Consider the following 26,194-nt stretch of genomic DNA (forward strand, 5'->3'; position numbering starts at 1 on the left):
ATTAATTGCATGTTAAAACCCTAAAGTCCTCAAAGAATTAGCCTCCATCTCTTGCTCAAACTGTGACCGACGATCCTAGAACCTCAGCCCATCACATTATTACTCAGTCAAAGAAGGGTATGACTTCCTCATCAAATAGCTCCCGCATCCAACTCAAAATAAGCTAAGGAAGGCGATTTAGCATGGCAATGGGATGCCAAAAGTCAATATCTTTTGTTGAACTCTAGTTCAGCAAAAGACCCTCACTGTTGACAACCTTAAAAAACGAAACATACATGGCCCTTCCTAGTGCCCTCTGTGTATATCCTCAGAAGAAAATATCATGCACATGTTCAAGTTTTGCTCCTTCTCTCTAGCAATGTGGCAGGCAACCTATGTGAATGCCTCTCACATAGAATATATACCTGAAGATTGGAATGAAATGTTTGCAAATTGGAAAAGTAGATCTCCATGGTCAAGAAAATCATCTTCAGTCGTAATGAGATGCTAGACAACTTTACCCAAATATATTTGTTGGGGAATTTAGCTTGCTAGAAATGCCATAATCTTCATAAAATTTGTAACTTTGTTAGGCAAAATCCTGAGAACTTTCAAAGATGACGAGCAAATCAATATCAATACTCTTTGTTTTTTGACAGGGCCTCTAAAGGAAATCTGGGGTTAGCAGGAGCAGGACGGGTGATTTACTGCCCCAACCAAAAAATTGAGGTTAATTATGCATGGGAATTGGGAGTGTACACTAATAATCAAGCAGAATTTCTAGAAATAGCCATCGAAAAAGGAATCAAAAACATTTTGATTTTTGGAGACTCTAATCGTGATTCGACAAATGTTGGTGGCGAAGGAGCAGCAAACTAGCAGTTCTTTGACCATCAAGCATTTAGTACTAGTGGTTTCTTTATTCGTTGTCTAACAGCAGTACCGATTTGATAACCCTGACCTAACCCAATGATTGTGAATCTTTCAACAAGCTACTAAGGAGAATTAACAATGAGGTGACGAACAGTAGGTATTGCTAGCCGACATTTATGCTATAATCTCAACTCTCGAGCTCCTTCTCCCTCACACTCTCAGTGGATTGGCTCCTCCAGGTGGCTCGTGGATCTCGTCCTAGAGCGCTTGGAGTTCACGATCTTGAGGAGAAAAACTAGGCTCTTGGCCAAGCAAAGAAAGGGACATTTAATAAGCAACATTCCATCAATCTTTGGTAACATTCACTCACAGTGACAAGATCTCTCAGAGCGGACAGATCCAGTTGAATTGGCAGTGCATTTAAGAAGTGAAAGGATGGTGCACACAAGCATTGATGGACATGACAGGGTAGGTTGTATTTGTGCTTGAACCTTGGAGAATTAGTTTAAATTGCCAATCTGGGGCCACAATTAAAGCAAAACAACAAGACAAGGTTAAGTTGGCCCATAGAATTGGAGATTGTGTCCAGGCAATAGTCTCGCTTAATCTTGCAATGTAGAACTCAGGTTTGTCATTGGAATTTGAAAGTGACAGAAACTGTGAACATCAATCATGTTCTAGATAGGGTGAATGTGGCAATTGAAGGACTGCTCAGTGCTTTCCACCAGCAGAATGAATCAGTGGAAAGGGATCACAACGCTCTTCAGTTGGCAACCAACACAAAGTTGGAACTTATGCAGCTCAAGCTAGAACATTTCCAGCATGAAATTCGATCCCAAGTGGCAGTGATTCACTGTAAGCTCACAGAATTGGAGGAAAATATTTCTGCAAAGATCAAGTTAGCTTCAGAAGAAGGCCAAGCTAGCGAAGTAGCTAAGAAGAAAAAAGAAAAGCGAGTCAAGAATCATAGCAATCAAGCTGAATCAAGTTTCAAGGTTAGAAATTTCAGCATGTTGCCTCTCTATCATATGTTTTGAATGCTATGTAAATTTTCTCTGTTCTTAGGGATATTTTTCAGAATCTATAGTAGACGTCTCTTTAGAATAGTAGGCAAAAGGTGTCATAAGCAAAGAATCCAATTTTTTTGGATTTTGAATGTGAAACTATTAAGAAGATAGATGAATTATGTATGGGTACTGGCCCGAAATCCAGACCTCTCTTTTAATAGAAAATCACTACCCGTTATTTAAAAAAAAAACCTTTAAGTAGGGATGACATCATCTTATTTACTACTATTTTATGCCTATTTCAACGATAACAACATTGTTTGCCCTAAACCTCATCTACCTCCTTGATAGCCTTGCTCCTTTGTTGATCCATGCTTGATAGGCTATCTTCTAGAGGTACTATATGCCATTGTCTGCAATAAATATGCATAACATACAACGGCTCTCCTTTAAAATATAGAAGTCTTAAGGAAGCATACTTGAACTTTAGGCAACTCTTATCTTAGCCTTTCAAGGCTCTGTCGGTACCCTTCCTTCAATCATTGAGCCTTGTATCACCATTGAGCCCTCCTTAGTCGAATACCTTTTTAGTGATCTTTATAGGGAAGCCTCCCATGTGGGCTTAATTTCATCCATTAAAAAGTTGGGCAGAAGCCACTACGGTGACAGTGGTGGTTGATCTCTTGTTGCAATAAGACCTAGGTTGCCCAATGGGGCTTTGCACTAGGCCTACCAGATTTTGTGGTAACAAGTCCAACAGCTATGATGAATTAATGGCCATCAGGTAATCATTAATTTGGATTTAGCCAATGGTATACAAAGACTATAGGTATCTAGGGACTCTTTCCAAGTAATTAAGTGGAAGAATCAAGAATAATTAATACACAATGTGAACCTTCAAAGTATGGCTTTACAGTTATAGGATAATTTTCACATTTTGAAATGGTTATTTATACTCATGTATACAGGGAACTAAACATTGTAGCAGACACTTTGGCCAAGCAAGAGATACAACAAGATCCTTGAGTTGTGTAGTTGGAAGAATCAATTGATGGGTCTCCTCTAAGGACCAAACAGGCCTTCTTATTTATATTTGCTACATGATTATATGCATCTGATTCAGGACTTATCTGATTTTGATGTTGTATTTTATGGATGATTATAATTTGTTAGTTTAATGCTTAACTTTCTATGTCGAATAAGCAGAATACGAGTATTTTTTGAAAATTTATGATCCTTTGGGACAACTAATCTTATGAGCATTTTGTATTATAAGCAAAGGTGATGTACTATGTGCTTCAGCACATGAAGTGTGTGTTTTGTATTTTCCTTTTGACTAAACAGTACAAGCAGTGGCCAATAAACAATGGGAGTGTCTAGAACACTACTATATAATATTAGAAAAATTCAAAAATATATTAATGTCCAATGGATGACCAAAAAGGTAGGTCAAGGGAACTAGAGAAAAGAGTACAATCAGCAATAAGCACCACAAGCAATGTTATCAAGACCAGAACCGGCCAAGACTCTAACTTGGATAGTACTAGAACCAACCGTAAAACAAGTCAGCTAAAAAATACAAAGAATATGTAAATTTCAATTAAACACGCGCACTCTCACATACACACACACATGGATGCACCTAAATGTAAATCCAAACCACTGGACAATAATAATGCAAATTTTGAACATATATAGCATATATGATATAAGGGTGAAAATAACAAAATGGCAACGAGTACAATACATATCTAAGACAAAATACAATAAAAATTAAGACTTTAAATGGCCTCCAAATTTCAAAAAATATCACACTACAACAAATCATTACATGTTGATGTCATCAAGATCATCCCCTATGCTCTAGTCCTAATCATCACCCTCAACATCATTCTTTGGACTTGACCCTCTTGGGATATCAATACTAAGATCACACTCCACAATCCATTCTTGGACTTTTTTTTTGGGGGGGGAGTGTTGTGTTCATTATATAAGCTTTGGTTAAGGTTTGAGAGGGGGTCGATTTTTAGTTTTTTGTTTTCAAAATTTTTGAACAAAATGGGACTCATTTAGGTAGACAGCTCAAGCCAATTTTGACAGATTCACTTTTCTTTTTGGTGAATCACTTCAAACCAATTAATCTTGGTCTGGTTCAACACTTTTAATAACAGTGCCTACAGGAGTGTCTAAAGCTACTCTAAAGGCATAAATAGGCTAAAGTAATTGATACAAAAAAATGCATGAAAGAATATGATCAAGTAACGTTGGAAAAAATAAAGAAAAGGAGGAGGGATGAGAACAAGGACCCCTGAGAGGCAACGATTACAAAGTCAATGACATCATCTGAAAAATTTGGAGAGGATACAAGGGGGTTGTTGAGAAATCACTAAGGTAGCAAATTAGGGTTGATTTCTCTTACTTGATAATTGCTTGTGAATATGTGTTGGCTTCTTATTACTTTTATTATGTTCTCTTCATCAAACAATTACCAAAACATAAACCATGAAGATCATAAAATACAATGAACACAAGATATAGGCTCCAAGTCAGGGCAAAACCCCATAAGGGGGAAAACCCAATCAACTTCTCTTCTTATAGAATCATATCAAAGTGAGAAATCCAAGACCCAAAAACCAAGACCAAGACTTCCCACAAGACCCAAGTCAACCCTCCTTCAAACCTTCCTCAACCAAGTCAAATCCAACCAAGTCAACGATAGTCAAAGCTCTTTAAATATGGTCAAAATGTAATTTTTAGCCCCTGCAATTTTCGGCCCTTGCAACTCTCTAAAATTTTGCACGTGTGACAAAAATTAGGGCAGAAAATTCGCACATGTGGCAGAATTCTCTCTCCTTTGACCTTCGCTCTCTCTCTTTCGACTTTAGCTCTTCTTCTCTTGTCTTTCACTGGTTTTCTCGCTTCTTGGCATAGAAAACAAAGTTGTTGATGATAATCCAAATGAGGTCAAGTTGCACTGTATTTATACACATCCAGGAGATCGAATAGGTCCCTTCCAGGGCTGACTTGGTCTTGTGGGGACAAAATTGACTATTTTGACTCATAAAATTCTTTCCCCCTTTCAAAAGTCCAAATAGGACTAGACTCAAGTACAATAGATTTACTCATGACAAATTTTTCTTTTGACTCAATAAACCCTAGAAGCATGAAGAACATGCTTGACTAATAATAATAATAATTTCTCTTTCTTCTTTTGCTTTTACATAAAATATACAATGACACAAGTACAATGATAATTATGAAGACTGAACCTAGTTACATTTTCCAACAGGGGTCAAGTTGTAAGAACTCGGGTGGAGGTTGTTTATCCACTGAAATGTTGCACATTGGATAAACTAGCGCTCCCCGTGTGCTTCACGACATGTGTTGAACCGCCTCTCATGGATCCATTAACTCTGGCGATGCGTTCGTTTACTAACACCTACAGATTTTGGTGTGATGGCATTCGTGATTCCAACAAGTGGTACCAGAGCCAAAGGTCTCGTGTTTGAATCACACTCAGCTCGCATTGGGGGGGATTGTTGGACATTGGATAAACCAGTGCTCCCCGTGTGTCTCGTGGCATGTGCTTAACCGCCTCTCGTGGATTCGTTAACTCTGGCAATGTGTCCGTTTACTAACACCTGCGGGTTTTGGTGTAACAGCAATCATGATTCCAACATGAAACTCCTCTAACACTCAATCATCCAAAAGAATCCAGTAATGGGACATTGACGGGCAAAGCTCTATCTGGGACGAGTCTAGCTTTGAGCTAGGATGTATATTGGCTTGGTGAGATTTTAATTGAGAGATGTTATGTGTGTGAAGCCTTAGAGAAGCCATCGTTGGAAACAATTGTTCGTTGTCGATTCGATTTATAGGAAATGTGGGGTCTCACTAATCTAAGCGTTGATGCCATTGGGATTTTGCACATAGTTTATGGTGATCTTCCATCAATATTAGGGTGGGAAGATGGCAGGAATCAATCTGACAAGGTTTGTCTTAGATGAAACCTATAGAATCTACCTTGGAGATCTAGTACCTCCTTTGGGAACAAAACTAAATACCTCTTGTTTCAAGTATCTAAAGAGAGTAGTACGAAACCCCCTGACTCACTAGACCAATGTTATCAAAACCAACCGTTCACTGAATTAGTAGACCCCCCGAACTGGGAACTAATCAAAACCAGACTGAACTGATAAAAAAACAAACCAAAAAATCGGTCAACCACATAAAATATTCAAATTTTAAAGAAACATATATCTTTATGTGCATCCATATTAACCCAAACCATCTATACACAAAAATGCAAAAGTTATTGTTTATATAACATGTAATTGTGCCTATGACCAAAATAGCACTAAGTACAATCCATCTCTAAACCAAAAATCCATCAACAAACAAGCTTTGGATGGCCTCTAGCATCCAAAAAAAATCATGCCACAACAAATGCCTACATATCATCATAATCATCGCCCATATTGGGATCTTCATGATCAATATCGCCCTCAAAGCATAAAATAAGTTTTAAAAAAGCTTAAACATGTCAAGTCAAGATTTTGTTTGAGTGATGGGTACATTTTTACCATGATCATGACACAGGAGTTCAATGATTGATGCCACTAACATCAAATTACATGGAGGGCTTGGTGCTCTTGATCAAATGTTAGTTCCATACCCTTGTACATGATAAAATCCAACAAAAATGTTGCAGTTCAATGGAAACATTATTAGATTTTGAGTGGGATCTAAAATTCTACTTTCTCCATATGAAATCTAATGAAGTTGGAACCACTCTCAAACATCCTAAAATAATTAATGGTGAGGTTAACAATTTAATTACATAGCAATTATAGGGCCCCAGGCTTGAATATTTGGCTACCTACACAAAAAGTATTGTTTTTTTTTTGAGTTTGGAACGTCCTTGGTTGCATTGTATGGAACCAGTTGGTACGGTACCCAACCGTCCTTTTCCAATTCCAAGCCTTGAACCAAAACCGGTTTGGGGGTCAAACCAGTCGAACCGACCGGTTCCGATCCAGTTCCAATAACAGTGGACTGGACAGAGTCTAAACAATAGAACATCCACCTTATCTCATAACATATCAAGCACCAAAAGACACTAACTCGATGTCCTATAGATGACAAACCTGACAGATACTCTCAAACCTCAAAATGTGGTGGTCAGTCTCAACTCAAAGATGATGCAAACAAACTCTGACTTGGCTTACAGCAACGTTGAGGTTGTGCATTCAATGTTTTCAAGTATATGACAAGTACATCCCTCAATTGCATGAAGTCCTCCAAACAGAAAGCCATCGTAGGACCAAGGACCTTGGAAGGGGCTATTCAAATGACTACCTATAATGTCCTCTCTCATCACCATGTTCAAATCTTATTGGAGGACAAGAGGTGTACAGGAGAAACAAGAGAATACCAAAAGGGGAAGATGCTCAATAGAAACATTGACAAACTAAAGGAGCAAATAAATTTCAAAGAACCAACATTGTTACCATCAAAGGGAATCATCTGCAAAAGCAGACATGATCTCCTCTGAGTAGCAAAGCACTAGGAAGAAATAATGATCTCACTCTAGAACTAAAATGTTATCAAAATACATGAGATATAAATGACCATAAAATAAAAATAATTGACCATTACCAAGATTTGTGAATGTGTTATCAAATGGATGAACTCTTTGTGAGTTATTATATTGCTCATCACACAAATTTTTATTTGGGGTAGCATCGGATGTGCTCTAGCCACGAAAATTGGTGGAGAGGCTAAAGCACATGAGATCTCTAAGACCCAGAAATGGTTTCGGCAGATTCTAAACAGTTTGGGAGATATTAAAATAATTAATATTTTTAATGGAGTTCCTAAGTCTAAAGTTAGGAAAATAAAATATTAATGGGTATTAATATAAAACTGTGTTAGAAGGGTCCAAAAGTCAAGGATCAAGCCAAATCTAATCTTAGTCATTGATTAGAGATTTAATCTCGATCGTTGATGGACCAACGAGAAAAGTATAAGAGGAGGCTTGAGGGTCAGTTGGAGAACACACTGAGAGAGATCAAGAACTCGATTTTCTGGGCAGGGTTTGCTGAGGAAATTGAGTGAAGTGATCTGAGTTGCCACTGAGGGGCAGTGAATACATAGCAAAGAGGCAGAGTTAGTACCAGGAGAATCAGTGCAGAAGCCGGGAGAGGTTGACGCAGAAACAGCTAGAGGCCACGCAGAGGCATCTAGAGGCTGACGCTAAGCCTAGAGAGGCTGACGCTGGACCAAAGAGGCTGACGCTGGGCCAGAGAGGCTGACGCAGAGCCTAGAGGCAGCGCTGGGAGATTTTTCGTGGGACAAACTGGGAGCTAGAGAGTCGGATAGGGTGACGCAATCCCCTATCAGAGTGACAGAGAGCAACACAAGTTGCATTGTTGCTGTGGGATTGTTCATCTAGTAATTTAGTCGGAATATCTATCTCCGACTGATAGGTACTACTTCTGAGGGCATTCTCTGTTGGGTGAGCCATTTCTGGCACCCAGGTTGTATTCTGAAACTACATAATAATAAAACCCTCTTAATAGTTGTAGATCACAGGATAACTGAAGGCATCAGCCGAGCAGAGCAGCAACAGCAAAAACAGTTGTCCCAAGTGACAGAAGTTGTTCTTAGCAGAAAGCAGCAAAAAAGGGGACGCAGAGAGCCTGCGTCATCAGTTCGAGCCAGGAGGAAGATCAGTGCTAAGGCAGAGAGGAGCAGACCTGACCTACGCAGTGCCCAATCATCTTTCTCAGTCAGGAAGGATCGACACTGTGGCCAGGAGGTGCAAATTGTGCCGGTGCCGGGATTGCGCAGAGCCTAGAGGCTCTAACCTTCAGATTGCTGGGGCATAGGAGGCTATGGGTAAGTTGCGGAGCGAAGCTGGTGGGGTACTGTGGTCGAAACAGTACCTAACAGGGCAAGACCAAAGAAGAGGGAGTTGTTGCCGAGGATTTCTAGCCAAAAAATCCGGATCAATGGTGCAGCTGCACAAACAATCGAAGTGGAGCATCTCGACATTGGCAGAGGGATTTCCAGAAGGGAAATCGAGGCTCAAAGGGAGTCAAACCGAGAACTTCCAAACGGGAATTTGAGAGACTCAGTAGGAGTCAATCAGAGGGCTTCCAGGAGGGAAGTAGAGAGACTCGAAAGAGGAGCAACGAAATGGCAGTGAATGGGCTAAGAGATCAGGATAGACAGGACGAAGCTTCGAACTTCGTAGTCTGGAAGGCTAGGATCTTGTCCATTCTAGATAGGTATCGCATCAAACACTTCGCCTTGAAAACGATAGCTATCCCAGTTGACCCCGCTGAAAATGAGAAGTACAAGGAGGCAATGGCCAGGGCTAAGTGCATCATTCTTGACGGGGTCAAGGATCATGTGGTACCACATATTGCAAATGAGATGTCGGATGCCCTAAAGACGTTGTATTAGCATACTTTCGTGCATAGGAAGATGCTTCTAGAAAATCAGTTGCGGTCATACCAGATGCAGAGGGGAGAGCAGATAGATATCTTCCTCGGGCGATTGACAGAGATCCAAGACCAGTGGACTTCCATAGGGGCCACGCCAAATGAGGAGATGTTGGTGAGGACTGCACTGAACACAGTCTCAGAGGATTGGGAGGTATTTGTCCAGAGCTTACTGGGCAAGGAAAGCATTCCGGATTGGGAGGAACTGTGGGCAGCTCTTCGTCAAGAAGAGATCAGATGGCTGACCAAGGCGAGAAGCAGCGGCAAGGGGGTCAGAATCAAAAAGGAGGAAGAGGAGGATGCTGCCCTAGCATCTGCGGGAAAGCAGGAGAAACGGAAGAAGAAGGACCTCTCCAAGGTCAAATGCCTCCACTATGGGGAACTGGGTCACTATGCGAACCAATGTCCAAGGAAGAAGAGCAAGGGGGAGGCTTCTGGGACCAAGGCAATGCTAGCAAGGGCGGAGAAAGAAGTGGAGACAAATGACAATTGTGCCATGAGTGCTCATGTGCCACTTGAGAAGAATTGGGGAGACATCGAGCTGTAGTCAAACGGACTACAGACGATGAGGGGCAGGACCCTTGAGGTACCCAACCTCTTGGATTATACCTTGCTACGGGAGCCACGAAGAGGAGTAGCAGGATGGGCAGATGGCGATAGAGACGAATGCGGATGGAGCAACAGGGGGTGCTACAGTGCAGGAGTCCCGGGACAGCGTGAGGCAACAGTGCGAGATGCATGGAGTTGTTGCAGCAACGCAGATGTCAATAGAGGGAGCACTTGTCAGCGATAGAGGGAGCTTCAGCATCGGGAGTGTTTCTAGCCTGACAAAGATGTCAGAGTTGGGAGGCTCAGTGACTTACTTCTCAGTAACTAAGTTGCAATGCAGTGGTTAGCAGTGGCAGTGCTATGGGAAGCACCATGCAGCATGATGAGAGGGGATGCAGTGCAGATGCAACAATAGCAATGGCAGGGCCATGGGCAGCAGCACGAATGAAGAGGGAGTTGTCGTATGGATGCAGCAGTGGCAGTGACAGGGCCATGGGCAGCAGTACATGATGCAGAAATGCAGAGGATGTTGGGCGGGGAGGCGTAGCATCAGCACAGGGACCGATGCTGGATGATCAGGGTGATACTTAGTGAGGAGTATTATTAGAGCACAGTCCTCGCTAAGAGGGAGTGTTGATTTTGGGTAGCATCAGATGTGCTCTAGCCACGAAAATTGGTGGAGAGGCTAAAGCACATGAGATCTCCAAGACTCAAAAATGGTCTGGGCAAATTCTAAACAGTTTGGGAGATATTAAACTTAGGAAAATAAAATATTAATGGGTATTAATATAAAACTATGTTAAAAGGGTCCAAAAGTCATGGATCAAGCCAAATCTAATCTTAGTCGTTGATTATAGATTTAATCTCGGTCGTTGATGGACCAACAAGAAAAGTATAAGAGAGGCTTGAGGGTCAGTTGGAGAACACACCGAGAGATCAAGAACTCGATTTTTTGGGGCAGGGTTTGCTAAGGAAATTGAGTGAAGTGATCTAAGTTGCAGCTGAGGGGCAGTGAATACATAGCAGAGAGGCAGAGTTAGTACCGGGAGGATCAGCGCAGAAGCCGGGAGAGGTTGACGCAGAGCCAGCTAGAGGCCATGCAGAGGCAGCCAGAGGCCACGCAAAGGCAGCCAGGAGCTACGCAGAGCCAAAGAAGGGCCAGCGTGTGAGACGCAGAGGCTCCAGAGGCTAACACAGAGCCCAAAGAGGCTGACGCTGGACCAGAGAGGCTAACATTGGGCCAGAGAGGTTGACGCAGAGCCTAGAGGCAGCGCTGGGAGATTTTTCGTGGGACAGACTGGGAGCTGGAGAGCCGGATAAGGTGACGCAGTCCCTATTAGAGTGACGCAGAGCAGCAAAAGTTGCATTGGTACTACTTCCGAGGGCATTCTCTGTTGGGTGAGCCATTTCTGGCACCCAGGTTGTATTCTAAAACTGCATAATAATAAAACCCTCTGAATAGCTGCACTGGTTTTCCCGCATTGGGTTTTTCCGAGGACATTAGTCCAAAAACAACGGTGTCACTTGTGTGCTTGTTTACTTTTAGTTGATGATCTGTATGTGTTGATACCGTACTTGTATTTATTTTCAATATTTACATGGTAAATAACTTGTTAAGTAATTGAACAAGTAGGAAGAAATAAATCAGATAGCACAGGAAGAATTTCTAACGGGTTAAACTTAGAAATTCCAACAACAAACAGTGGAGTTCAAAAACCAACAATCTCCATCTATTCCAAGGTTAAATGAATACATCACAAAACCACCGAAAATAGTGTGCTTTGGAGCCTAGAATCTTATCAAGATGCATAAATGGAACTTGTAAAGTATTTGACCCATGGTTTCATGTTTTGACTACTATTGTAAAAGTTTAGCCTGTGGCCTACATTATGGATTCTCATTTTTTTGACTTCAACATAAGTACAACAACACAAATATAATTTTGATACCGACAAGGTTGAACAAACATCTTTAAATAGAGACACAAGTATTTGTTAATAAAATCTCATCTTGTATTTGTCAATTGGGTCTATCCCATGCAGTTAAGAGGAGTGTTATGCTCCCCACCAAGGTTTGAGACTTGCAAGTGACATGTTTAAGCTTTCAAGGAGTATATTGTTGGCCTTGTGTTGGCAAAGCCTTGAGCTTCTACAAAGCATGGTTTACCCTAGCTACCATCCTCAATGTTATAGCATCTTTTGCCACCCCTGTTCATCAGATGCTCTTGATTGGCCTAGGCAAATCCCTTTTCCCTCGCAGACCTATCCTCGTCCTAAAAAAGCAAATTTCAAAACTATACGCGACCTTGCTTACTGTAAAAATGCATATGTACGCAGTTCCTCTGAATGCTTCCTTCGTACAGCATTTTAAAATTGAAAAAATATAAAAAATACCTATTTTTTGGGCAGGGTTTACGAGTTAGACTGGAAACCTACCTACAGGAGCCTGTGACCTAATCAAATTAACTAGTTTTTAGTGGTATAAATACACACTATGGGTTGGCCTAAAAAGCATCCAAATGATTGGCATCCTTACACTATCAAACTATCCCCAGATCAGGTCTATGTTATCTCGTGCTCTTTACACTTCCCTGTCTCCAAGAAACCCTTGTTTACATGCATAGATGCTACACCCCCTTTATCTTGCATAATACTACTTTTGTTGGAGAGGAGGTCTTCGTTGGCCCGGGTAGGAAGGATGCGGAGGAAGGTTCCATCAATGCCAACAGCCAAGATCAGATTGTAGCTTAACCACCTCTTGCTGCTATCATTTCAATAAAGAAAATCAGGTTTCATTCCAGTTTGCTTTGTTTATCTTCATGAATGTGGATTTCTAATGGATAATCTTATGATATGATTTATTTATATGCATATGTACTTTGAATGTTGTGATCCGCTGGTGTTTTATTGTCTATCTTGCAGCTCTGCAACTTCATGAGGAGGAATTAGGGTTTGGACCATGCGGTATCCTCAACAAACGTAGGACCTACAAGTATGCCTTCTTTGCCTACCTTTGTCAATTCAAGTATTGTGCATGTCTGATTGAGTTTTTTTAATTGAATTTTGTGTCTGCTCTATTGGGGCTTTCAACCCTAGCCCTAGGGAACTTTTCCCTCAAACACTCAAAATGACAGGAAGTGCACAATGGTCTTCCTCAAGATAAGTATTTCACAAATTATTTAAAAGAAAAAAAAAAAGCCATCTTGCATAAGCAAAGAGTCATTTCGATTTACTTTCATTACACTCTGCAGTGTGATTTCCATAATAATGTTCTTGTATCCCAACAATATTATTCAAAACAATTTCCAAGTAAATATTACTGTCATAAGGCAAATTATGAAAAGAATAGGATGACTAAGGAAAATTGGATAACAAACAGATTTCACTAGACATAATATTAAGGACTAGTCCAAATTGAGAGCATTATTGAAGTCGCAATTCTTACAGCTTTTATAGTAAAAGATGACATGTCTTCACAGATTTCCCATCCTCTATTTGGGTAGCCTTACTATTTCCATCACAAGCCACTCCTACTAGTCATAATGGAGACTTGCAATAAAGGCACTTATCAACTCTTAAATGGGACAGAACAATGTGTGTGCATTACAACTTACAGCCATGCGTGTCTTAGTAAGTATCAATTGTGAATATATTATTGGAATTCAATAGAAGGTTCCTTGACAAAGGGAAAGCTAGATGTTTCCAAGTGCTATAATCAATAAGAATATCCTCAAGATATCAGTACAAATTTATCAACCATATATTCTAGTAATTTAAATTTTATCAGTCTACAAATTTATCAACCATACCTTCAAGTACCTTAGTAATGCCAATGGAGTCTAACCCGGGTGATTAAAGTGAGGGGCTGTTATCCTACCCACCCAAATTCAATTCCCCACTTGTAACATGCTTGCTCCCTGTGGACTGATTTACCTATGTAAGGAACCATTTCATATGGATGGGCCCATATGCAATCCCTAAGTAACTTTGACAGAGTTAGATTGCCCTAGAGTCACAGCGACTTAGCCAAGAATTGCCTTCATAAGTATGCCTGTGAAATTCATGTGGTTGACCAGAAGCATTCAAACAAAACTTAAAGGTACCTTAGCAATGCATTTGTGGTGCCACAGCAAGGATTTCATGAAGAGTGCCCATGAAAAACAACTTGATGTCATCAATGTGGCAAGAGTTTATTTGGGGTAGAAGGTCCCTAATCAGAAATACCATGCAACATATCAGGCTAGACAATCTTCCTGCAAGAGCTAAATTTGTGTAATTCCATTCACTCGCTTATGATGAGGTTTGGCAAGGAGAATATTGGGTTACCAGTCTTCATGTTAACCATGATAACTTAGTTAAACTTTGGGAGCCTGCTCAGTAGGTCAGTGAGTACCCCCTTTTCTAATGCTTCGGCCAGAGTTAGTATGAATAAGAACCTCTCCGGGGTAATCCTTCTGCAGAATTCTACGCGACAAAGTTGTCCATTTATGCCCTTACGCATGCATTATTATTGCAGATGTGTTCGAATAATTATTGGAGGTAGCATGTGTGCAGAGTCAGACTCATATCAATGTTATTTCGCTCCCTGGTGATACAGTAGTTACTTAAAGTGCACTTCGAAAATAATGGCCCTTAGCCCAAAGCTTTAAAGAGAACGAGTACTAATCCTTCTGCAGAAGTCTACACAACAAAGTTGTCCATTTATGCCCTTACTCATGCATTATTATTGCAGATGTGCTGGAATAATTATTGGAGGTAGCACGTGTGCAGGGTCAGACTCAGATCAATGTTATTTCACTCCCTGGTGATACAGTAGTTACTTAAAGTGCACTTCGAAAATAATGGCCCTTAGCCCAAAGCTTTAAAGAGAATGAGTACAAGGTACTTTAAAGTTTATACAGCCTAAATACATTTGGTGAGGCACCAGAGGTGGCAATGAGTGAAGAAAAAACAAATGATCATCATTGGACAAGGGAGTTATCCATGCTGGCTACTGAGGAGATTAAAGTTGATTAAAAGATTATCAAGATAAACCTGCTTATTTTCAAATTTCAAGAGTTATTTATTTTATCAAAACAAACCTGATAATTTTAAGATTTCCAGAGTCACTTTAGTTTCAAGATTGGATACTGATAGAGAGACATCTCTATTATTTGTCTATGCAAGTGAAGTTGGATAACATGGAGAAAAACATAAGCAATGTGACATTCCACAAAAAAATAAACACAGAAAAGCCAGTAAAAAACGGTAATGAACGTAGGCAATCAAAATTTAGAACAAAGAAATAGTAAACTGAAATACAAGTAGGTGACGTGGAAGAGGAACTGAAATCGTTAACTATACAGTGTGTTAATGATGATGGTTTAATAGCTACATCAATACATATTCAACAAATAAAAAGGTAGTCTATAAATGGACCTTGTAAGCATAATAAATATTCTAGAACAATCAACTATAATGGAAAACTCTAATACATTATCATCTATATCTCTCAACTTTTCCATTTAAAGTCCAAAAACTTATAAATAACAAGAGAGAAGTACCCAAAACACAATGCGGCATCCCTGTCCGCATACTCTCAGGCATGGGACAGGTAGCCACCAAATAGGACATCAAAATTTTGGCCCTCAAGAGACCGTTTCACCATAATAAGACGGATGGTCTTCCATCATAGTCTAGTTTTATTTAGATACATGCGCAATGCAAAATCATAAAATGCACCAGAATAAATAAGCATCAATTAACAGATTTCAAGGCAACTAAATGTCCATGATCAGAATAAAGCATAATCACACACACAGCATGCAAGATACATATAATTCCATGGCAATATACAACATTCAATTACAAACTCATAGAACAAGACAAAATACATACTTTTAACAAAACCAAGTCCAAGAAATTGGTTACGTATGAACAATTTTCCACCCAGCCATAGGCATCTAATGGAAATACCACCCACAAGCCAAGCTATGAGACCACTAAGATGAAGAAACCAAGCTACATGTTTCCAGCTCACTCACCCCAACTAGTGTTATTCACACCGACAAAACCGACCAGTCCAATCAGTTTTGGCACTATACCAGTCCAATTCAATGTAAATAAAAGTTGATATTCTCCTCATCTTTCTTTTTCTATCATTTTACTTAAAATTAAACATTACTATTAATTGTTTCAGGATGTCTGAGAGTAGTTCCAACCTCATTAGGCTTCATATGAAAAAAGTAGAATTTTAGATCCCATTCAAAATTCAGCAAACTTAGATTTTCAAGATTCCAAGATTGGTAGGAATGCAAGGTTTCCACTAGATTCTATCATGTATGAGTTTATGGAACTAGCATTTAATCGAGAGCACCAAGCCCTCTATGTAGCTTGATGTTGGTTGCATTGATTGTTGAACTCTTCTGTCATGACCCTAATGTTTCCATGGCTTAAGCGAAGGGTACATGTTCACTAGGGCCATGACAGAGGAGTTCAACAATCAATGCAACCACAACCAGACACTAGTACCACATGACTAGATTATAGAATCTAGACTCCAGACTATGTCAATATAGTTACTCATTAGTACCAAGTTTATTTTTGGACTCTTCGGGCCATTTAAAGCCTCTTTGTTGATGTACTTTAGTTCAAAGATGTATTGCACCCAATGCTATTTTGGTTATATGCACTCTTACTTTATTTCGATGAGAATCTTTGCATATTTGTGTATAACTGGTTTGGATTCACATAGATGTACATGAATATATATGTTTTCCTCCAAAATTTGAATAGTTTATGTATTTTTTGGTCAACTAGTTTTTTAGTCCAATTTTTTTTCGTTTTTTCAATTTTGATCCAGTTCACACTTTCAGGATTCAATGATCTGTCCAGTTCTGATAACAATGAACCCAACCCATTTGCTCTCATGGCTCAACCAATCTGCTCAGTAGAGAGCACTACAGGGATCTCATCCAACTATAAAACAACCACGGCACTCTCTTCCATTGCCCTACACAGCACGAGATTCCCTTTCTCTACTCAACAGTCCCTCGAGGATATTCTTCCCTTCCAATGCTCTTTAGTGTAGGAAAAAAGAGTCCAATCTGCTGAAAGCCTTCTAAGAATACCTTGACAAATGCACATTTTGCTCTTAAACATACAATAAGCAGCAATTACACAGTGGAGGAAGGCTTCCTAACTTGCCTAGCCTCTATGCTCACCTGCAGCCATATATCTCTCATACAAGCTTCATAATCTCTCCTTCAACATGTTGATTATCATCATTTTTCATAATGGTTCCTGTTTAGCCATGGAGAATACCGCATAGATCATGAATCTGAGATTGATAGAATGATTGATAATAAGAGAGCTGAGGAGATGTGGCTGATTTTCCTTGACAAGAGAATGAAGTACTATTACATTTTCCCATAATGATTTTACTTGGCCCATGCTCCAATTAATAAGCATGGAATTATGTTTGAGCCGTGTGATCCGCCAGCTCGAAATTAACATCTAAAAATACTTGTTTGTCTAATACCAAATGCCATTTATTCCCAAGTATCTGAAACCAGAAATGGGAAAAGGTTTCCAAAAACGGGTATCACACAGATCCAAAGTTACCAGAAACAGTAGAATAATCTGCATAGGAAACTGCAGGAAATGAGAAAACACTAGGAAAAAGTTTCCAAAAACAGGGGCAAAATGTTTCAAGAAAAATCCACCTAAAAACCAGGCTATAGTGATCTTCCTTTTACTGGTATGCTATTCTCTTTAGAAAAATCAAAAGTTAAAAAGGGAGTAGCTTCAAAGGGCTTTTAATTTACATGTTAGGGTTATCCTGCAACCTTTGTTGCTCGTATCAGAACATGAGCTTTTTCATTTTAGAACTTACAAAAAGGGTGTAAATTAGCCCAAAACTCTCGATCATTCCTGAAAACGCTCAGGAAACTGCCTCATATGTTTCTGGAAACCGCCCTACCACTAAGCGGTTTTCGGCAACTAGATATATTTTGGAAATCAGTTTCGGGGATTCACTGAAGTGTGGACCTATCAAATGCCAGCTATATCAGCTACTAGGAAGGCAGCTTGTATTTATGAACCAATACTAATCTCACAGAGCAACAGTATGGGAAGGCAAAAATGAAGATCACTTTGGCGATTGACATTAACTTGTTCATCCACATAAACTTGAAATAGAGCATTCGGCATGCCAACTAATTGTAAAGAATTTTATAGAATAAACTGGGAACTTTAGCATGGAAAAAAGGAGATCAACTATTCTAATGAGGCAGCCAGGTAAGGCAAATTAAAAAGACTACTGTGCATCCTTGGCCCTATTGTATTGTTCAGCTCTGATTTCGATTGAATTCAGAAACTTACGTAGAAGAGAGATGACCACAACAATGCACTAATTTGATGCGTATTGACACTAAATATTTTACTTCAGATGTAAATGGGAATTGGCCTTATATAACTCTATGTCGAATCCCAAGGCACCAACCAAATTTCAACCCTCCATTATGGCACGGATTTGGAATAACAAGGAGCTCTTTCTGAATTCTCATGCATTCAAACCATAGACTACATTGCGTGCTAGGCAAAACACTGACCAGAAACAGGTAGGCAAATTTAGACACCCTCCAAGCTCATCTTGGTTTTGCAAGCTCTGTAATCGCGATCAATCTGTTGTGCTTTTGAAAAAACATAAATTTACTTCAAACGCCAAATGTGGTGAACTCGATTTATAAATGTCTATAAGGTATTTTACCGGATTATATCTCATAATCAATATGGGAATATGGGGTTACAAGAGGGAATGAATGAATGAATGAAATTTTAACGTCCACGAGACTAGCTATAGTCTATGGGACCACTAGCTTCCCTGCTTTTGCCTTTTGCAATTCAATCCTCTTATTATTCAAATTAATGATGAGTTGACCCAACCTTCTAACAATGCCCTCACTAAAAAGACAATGCCAAGAAACCAATGTTAACATACTATTGTAATTGTCTCTGATGTCTTTGAAAGCATCACATTCCAAAATGAAATGTTTTTCCAATTCCACTACCCTAGAAGTGCAAAAAGTACACACCCGCTCTTCCCAAGCTTCTTTAGGTCTTTTCCACCGACCTATTTCGCATCGTAATTGATGCAAGTTAGTTCTTAATTGAGCAATAAGAATCTTTGCTCTCTATGGAATGCTAGCTCCAATGTACTCTTTTTGTTAGAGATCACACGTGGGGTTGAATTCTTGAACATAGTACTTCTTCTTTCTACATACTCTTTTCCCCATATATGCTTACGAAACTTTTCCATAACATAACTCTTCAAATCCTTGCTATTTGTGCAACATGCATTGATATAAATATTCCATTTTTGCATCCATTTGTTGTTTTGTCTCATCCGTGATTTATTTCTTTCACTCATTCCTTCATTGAAGATAACTTTAGGCCATCTACCTTCTCCCATTTGCTCAATTCTCTGAAGATACCTTTGTTGAAGAAAGTGTAACTAGCTTCGGTCTTCATGATATTATAATTATGATTTATAAGAAAATGAATTTATTATGCCTTGTTGCATGGGTTTCATGAGCAAGAGGTTTATTTATTAGCAGCTCCCATTGAGAGCCTTAGGATAAGTCAAAGAGTCAATGTCATGTATTAAAAAGCTCTTCTTGAGCATGAGAAAAATATGAGTCTATAGAAATGACAAGTAGCCCTCCAAGACAAACACAAGAAGAAGTCTGCAAGCTAAACGATGAAAAAGAACAGTCATGTCGGCCTCAATACATATATAACTATCAAGTCGGCTCATAAAAGGAGACACACCGGTTCAGTGTACATGTCGACTTATTTATGGAGACATAACAACTATAAATAGGCGGGTAAAGTTCAGAATTACAGTCATACTTTTTCGGATAGCTCTGAAACTTCGGTCAAGTATAGTACCTCTGAAATCTCAGTCATAATTACAGTGACATACTCGGACACCTCTCTGAAGTCTCGGTCAAGTTCAGGGTTACAGGAATATCAGATGAAGGAGTTGTACAGTACCTCGGTTAGGAGAAGGACTCTATGGTTTTCGGATGAGTATGACAGGGGTATACAGTCCCACACAGTCTCGGCATAATCATGATAAGAAGTCAGTAATCCTACAGTGATATATTCTCGGCATAGCCATGACAAGTAAGATCTCGGTGAATACAAGACTTCAGTGCAATCATGATAAACACAGTCACATTCTCGGTCAAGGTGCAAACATGATACTATCATGGTTATGATCTCGGTGAAGGCTATGATGAGACAGTCATGATCTCGATGGATCAAAAGGCAGCTCTCCAACACATATCTCAACATGGAGATCTAGTTGATGAAGACCTCAGTGAAGGGACAGCAAAGATGTTACAACAGTAATGAAGTGGTGCAGTAATGGTGCAGCAATGATGAGGAGCTCAGCATTGACAAAGAAAGAGGATTGGTGTCTTGGCCTTGGAGTGGCCTAATAGGTCAAGAGTCATGGTCTTGGTATCTGTCAATTAGAATCTCTATAAGAAGAATTTTCTATGGGTTTTCCTCTCTAAGAGGGAGAGGTTTTGGCCCTGGCAGAATACCAACACCTTGTGTTCTTGTCTCTTTGTTTTGGTAGCTATTTGATGAACTAAAGAAGACACACTCTAATAATAATAAGTGAAGATTGGTATAAGAAAAAAAATTGAAAACACATCACAAATAGTTATCATGCTAAGAAGAATCACATTAACTACATTTGCCCTAGATTCTTCAACAACCTTATGAGACGCACCATAGCAATTGTTTCGACAGAAGTTGCTCCTGTTTCACTTAGCATTATCTCATAAGAAACTGAACTTCTTATTTTAAACTTGCTCATGATCAAACATTTTTGGATTTTCTCAATGTGTTTCCATTTTGAGACAGGGATGCTGCTAGCCCACAATTCACACCCATATAATATTACTAGACAAACTAGGAGCCCAAAAAGCACTTTAATTGTTTTCCAGTCCCATAACTTTGCCTCTCTACATCTGTTTTGAAGAGCATATAATGCTTTCCACCCTCCTAAAATTCTCTTCTTTTTGCAGTGCTCCCAATTAAGCTTGTTGTTGAAATCAATCCTGGGGTACTTGTATTCATTTACTTCTTCAAGAATGTTGCCTTCAAAGAAGAACGTATGCTGACTCTGCTTCTTTTTATTTGAGAAAATCATTATTTTGGTCTTGCTGGTATTGACTTGCATCCCCATTGCTTTACAAAAATGCTCAAGAGCATATAGGTGCATCTATAATCCCTAGGCCGATTTAGCAATCAATACAAGGTCATCAGCATATAAAAGAATCTTTATCACAAACTCCCCCAACCGAACACCATCCCCACCTTGCAGATTTAGCCACTCTTCCAATTTATCAATATATAAACCAAAAAGAGTAGGGGATAAAGGGCAGCCTTGCTTGACTCCGATGTCACTTCTAAAGCTTTCTGAAATGCTTGCTGAAGTTCTAATTTTGACTTTCACCTCTTCATAAAGCCTATGGACAACAACTCTATAATGCAAAGGAATTTCAAGTTCTTCCATTCTACTCCACAACTTATCTCTAGGGATTGTGTCAAATGCCTTTTTGAAGTCAACAAAGCAACAAAATACTTCTTTTTTGCCCCCAACCCTTTTCAATAATGTGTCTCAATGTGATACCATTATCTACTGTAGAATGTTTCGGCCTAAAACCTGCTTGCCCTTTTGCCCTCTTTTCTTTGACTTTCGCCCATTTACTGATTCTATTTTCCACCATGTTGTTGAAGAGCTTTGCAAACAAACGATTGATCATAATGCTTCTATAGTTGGAAGGATTATTAATGTCTCCACTTTTAAAAAGGGGTATTGCTAGACTAGTTGTCCAATCTTTTGGGAATCTTTGCCGAATGACGTTGTTGAATATTTCCATGATGTGCAGTGCAAGAATGTTCATTCCCCACTTTATATATTCTACTTGAAGTTCAACGATGTCCTTTACCTTTCCTATTTTCAACTTCTTAATTCTTGTCTCTACTTCCTGTAATGTGAAAAGCTTTGTGGTTGTGTTGATCCTAGGAAGAGGCTCCTCCTCTGATTCTTTCTCATAGAGTTGCCTTGCATAGTCAAACCATTGATTGGCTGTAATATTATTTTCAATTTGCTTCTTCCTTGGTTGAAGTTCCTGCCAAAAACGCTTTGGGTGATTCTTGCCTAGATATATTAACTCTTCTCGCCTTGTTTGCATGAACTCATCTTTTTTCTTTTTTAAAATCTGCTTATATAACTTTACATTCATTTTCTCCTCGCCTGCCTTTTTCAAGGTTTTCCTTGCCATTTTGCATTCCTCATCAAACCAAGCATTTACAGGAAAACAATTTGATTCAGATTTCCTATTTTTTGCTCTTTTGCACTTCTCAAGTGCACTCTAAATTACTTGTTAACTCATGACTATTGAGGCTTTGGGGGGCACACTTCCCTTTCTGAATTGATCTCTCCAACATTGTTTTGAAGATAGTGCAATTTTCTTGTGTTAGAAGAATTTTGCCCCTTGATATCGATTGTCGAGAACATTGGGTTTTCCTCCTATGTTGACTTTCTTCTAACCAAGATAGCTTTATATAAATTGGGTTATTGTCTGATTTTAAGTCCCACATATGCTCTCCAATCGTAACTTCATCTATACTTTCTATCAAGCTTTGTGAACAAATAGCGTAGTCAACAACACTTGCCCCATTGTATGTGTTGCAAATGAACTTCCCAGACCTTTTCCAATTATCTAGACCATTGCAAATAATTAAGTTGAAAGCACCACACAACGTGAGTAACTCCTCTCCAAAATGATTGTTGACTTTGTCATCTTCTGAACATCTCAACCATTGGGGATTTTCCTCTTCAATGAGCCAGATAGGATAGTGATCCTCTTTGCAACAAAAAATACTAGCTTATTGATCTGTTGTTCTAGAATTTAAATCTCCCACTAAAATAACTTCTCCCTACTGAGAATATACAGCGATATCTTGCTTTAAAACTGCATATGGGTCTTTGCTATCTAGCCCCTTATTTTGTAAGTTTTTGAGACTTGAGTTGCAAAATAGCATGTTGCAATTCTTATGTGGTTCTCATTCTTTGTTATTTTGAACCATAAATATTGTTTATTTGTATTTTCTTTCATAAACTGTATGTGACGGCCTTCTTTTTCTTTCACTAAAACTAGTATTCCTCTATACCCTTTGCCATTTTTTGTTACCTCATTCCAAACTATTAATTTCAAATAACCATCAAACATAGGAGTTTTACAACCATCATGTTCATGAGTTTCTGTGAGACAAATTATGTCTCTACCTTCTGCAATAGGCCCTATCCCAGGTCCCCTCCTTCAAGGGTAACCTCTACAGTTCCAACAAATTAGACTTAGGTAGACCTGGATAGGATTTGATTGCTACGTAGCTTGGCACACAAGACTCAAATTTGAGTCTTCACCCCTTTTCATCCATGTTGATCCTGTTGCTTTCCTCCCTATTATAGAATTAGTTGTTTTTTCTTTACTAACAAATTTCTGCCCTACTTTGTCATGAGGCCCAAACATTGCAATAACCGTTTTACCATTGTACAACCATGCTCTTTTCCCTTCGTTTCTTGTTGCTCTAATTTTCTCCACTTCTTCTCTTCTCTCCTCTTGTTGTTTGCTAGTTAGATCTTCATCTAAGAAGAAGTGTGAGCCTTTCAAGAGTTTCTTTTTGCTTAAGAGATAATGTTTGTCTTGCACACTTGCCATGATGACTTTTATGGGTCGAGGCCTCTCTTCACATATTTTTCCCACCCTTCTTGCTTGACAAATTTGCCCTCTCCAATGTAATTTCTCTTTTAAAAAGTCTCTTGTCAAATTGAGAGTGCTTTCATTCTTTCCATAGTCACTTATTCCTCTTATAATAAAGTTTGTTTCCCTATCTTTTCTGTCTTTGTGTTCTCTTTCATGTGCTCTACGAGCACTTACATCTTCTTTTTCCTCCATCCTTATGTAACCATTAGTGTCCTTAGCTCTGGTTTTGATTTCTTTTGGAATGTTTGTCCTCTTGATCTCTTTTGCTTTTTTTCCGGAAATGACTACCAATTGCTGAGATATTTGTGTATCCACCTGAATTGCTTTAGAAATTATCACTTCCTTGTTTGCTGCCATTGATTCTTTCATGGTTTGCCATGTTGTCTTCATGTTTTCCCATTCTTGTTTTCTTGTCTCTAAAGCCTCTTGTACCATTGTTACATGCTCTTTTAGAATCCTATTACCTTCCATTAAAGATCGATTTGCAAGTGTTATCGCTGAAATTTTGTGGTCCCTTTCCTGTGCTTTAGCTTCCAAAATTTCCAACCTTGCCCTGGCCTACATCAGTTCCTGGACATAGAGATCTCACGACCAAGTAAGAGATGTACATGTGGAAGTGTAAATGGTTGACTCTTCTTTATTTTTGTTGCTCTTATTTGTTTTTTTTTTTCGTGGGACTGTTTTCTTATTCTTTTATGTTCTCATTTAAAACAAGCAAGTCTACGCTTTGAAATGCCCTGATATTGTTTTGCATTTACCCAAATCCACTTCCCTGTTTTACTTGCTAAAGCAATTTTGACTTGGCCTAAGTGATTTGTTTCCACAAAATCTGAGATTTCCTTGCCATTGCTTTGCCATTGTTTTCCATTTTGGGATGAGACTACTTGTAAAACCCTAAACCCGCATTCCACTGCCACTCTCCAAACTTGAAAATCTGAACCCAGAATTGAAAGGGCCAAATGCAAACCCAGAATCGAACCGACTCAAAACTGAAGCAGAAATTAGCAATTACAGCATGAAGTGGAAGGATGCAATGAAATGAAATGGAAGGATGAGTTAGAGATGAAAATGGTGACTGTAAATATTAAATATATATAAAAATAGCATTCGGACGACACCAGTTACTTACCTCTTACCCAGCAGAGCAGAACACAAAGGGGGGAACAGGCAGCGGCAATATAGCACCTGCTCCCTCTTATCCCGCTCCTCGTCCGTAGAATAGTCGACTGACTGACTGTGAATAGTGGAGACAAGGCAGCAAATGCAGAGGTCAAAAGTCTTGTGCCTTTTGTCAATGTTCGAGATTAAACACAGTAGGTCTAATGCTCGAAACAGAATAGAGTTCCAAGTTCCCACTCACCCCCGCCCGGCTTAAGCCTGCAACTTCTCCCTGTCGAGCCTGCAGAGTTCGAGTTCACTATTGATTGAGCCTGTTCAAGTTCACTGTGAAGATAGTGCTGCCAGCGGGTGACGCTGAGATAATAAAGCTTTGGTGAAGAAAAGAAGCACAAAGTCCGCAGGCGTCTTGTGAGAAGCGCTCAATGTGGACAAGGGCAGCTCGCAGGTTGAAAAAATTGTCGCCGCCCTCTACGACTCTTTTCTTTTTTCTCCTCTCAGATCCCAGATCGCTCATGTGAATTAAACCCAAACAAAGCCAAAGACTGTGAAGCTCCGGTTCGTGTAAAACTTGCTTCTATTAAATTTATAATCTATAGACCGATGTCAACGAAGGTAGAAATGGATATAGTTGATCAAAAGATTATTAGTATCTATTATCTGCCTCCTTTCACTCTGTTCAGTAATCCATTCCGGGCGCCTCTGAACCATGAAGCATGACTTGAAAACCCCAGCCCTGACGTTTCACTTATAAATTACGGAGCTTTTACCAGTTCGAGGATTGACATCGGAGCCGACTCGATTTCTCAAAATCTAACTCGAACCCCGCAAAAAATCCGCCGTTTTCACCAATAAATCGCCCGCTTTCGAATGTTTGGAAGGAAATTTTATATTTTTAAAATGTATTTCAAGATGGCACAATAAGAGAAATGGAAATATTAAAATTTGAAAGAAAAAAAAAAAAAAAAAAAAAAAAAATTAATTTAAGCACAAAAATATTTTTTTATTAAAAAAAAAACGTGGAGATATGTAAAGTTTAGGCGAAAAATAAATTGTATATAATCATTTTTAAAATTTAAATTGTATATCATCATTTTTTAAATTTAAATTGTTTATATAATTTTTAATTAAGAATTATTGTTTTACTCTAAAGTGAAATTTTTACATTAATGTTTTTATACGGAGATGTGTCGGATGAAGGGTAAGAAGATCGATATTTTTTAATATTTAATTTTATAGTATTTTTTAAAATTAAATTTAAAAAAAAAAATATATATATATATATATATACTGGAGTGGTGTAAAATAATGATTCTATAATTATATTTAAATAT

The 26,194-nt window shown here is 39.0% G+C and overlaps 1 protein-coding gene across 2 annotated transcripts in view; it reads right to left on the minus strand.

The window, feature by feature from the left end:
* LOC149219936 (uncharacterized) overlaps positions 1 to 25,559 on the minus strand; it is a 117,067-nt gene extending 91,508 nt beyond the window's left edge. Inside the window, exons 1-2 of one of the 2 annotated variants that reach the window (XM_089384563.1) lie at positions 25,105 to 25,273; positions 24,874 to 24,978 (exon numbers count right to left, since the gene is read on the minus strand). The gene's annotated coding sequence lies outside the window, so the exon portion shown is untranslated. Of the gene's footprint in view, positions 1 to 24,873 lie in introns of both variants that reach the window. The other variant, XM_089384562.1, reaches the window with a different exon arrangement.
* Positions 25,560 to 26,194: the final 635 nt, after the last annotated feature.

This window comes from Pinus tabuliformis, chromosome Q, assembly GCF_031772625.1.
Source record: "Pinus tabuliformis cultivar Carrire ecotype Pingquan chromosome Q, CPIR1, whole genome shotgun sequence".
NCBI classification, from domain to species: domain Eukaryota; kingdom Viridiplantae; phylum Streptophyta; class Pinopsida; order Pinales; family Pinaceae; genus Pinus; species Pinus tabuliformis.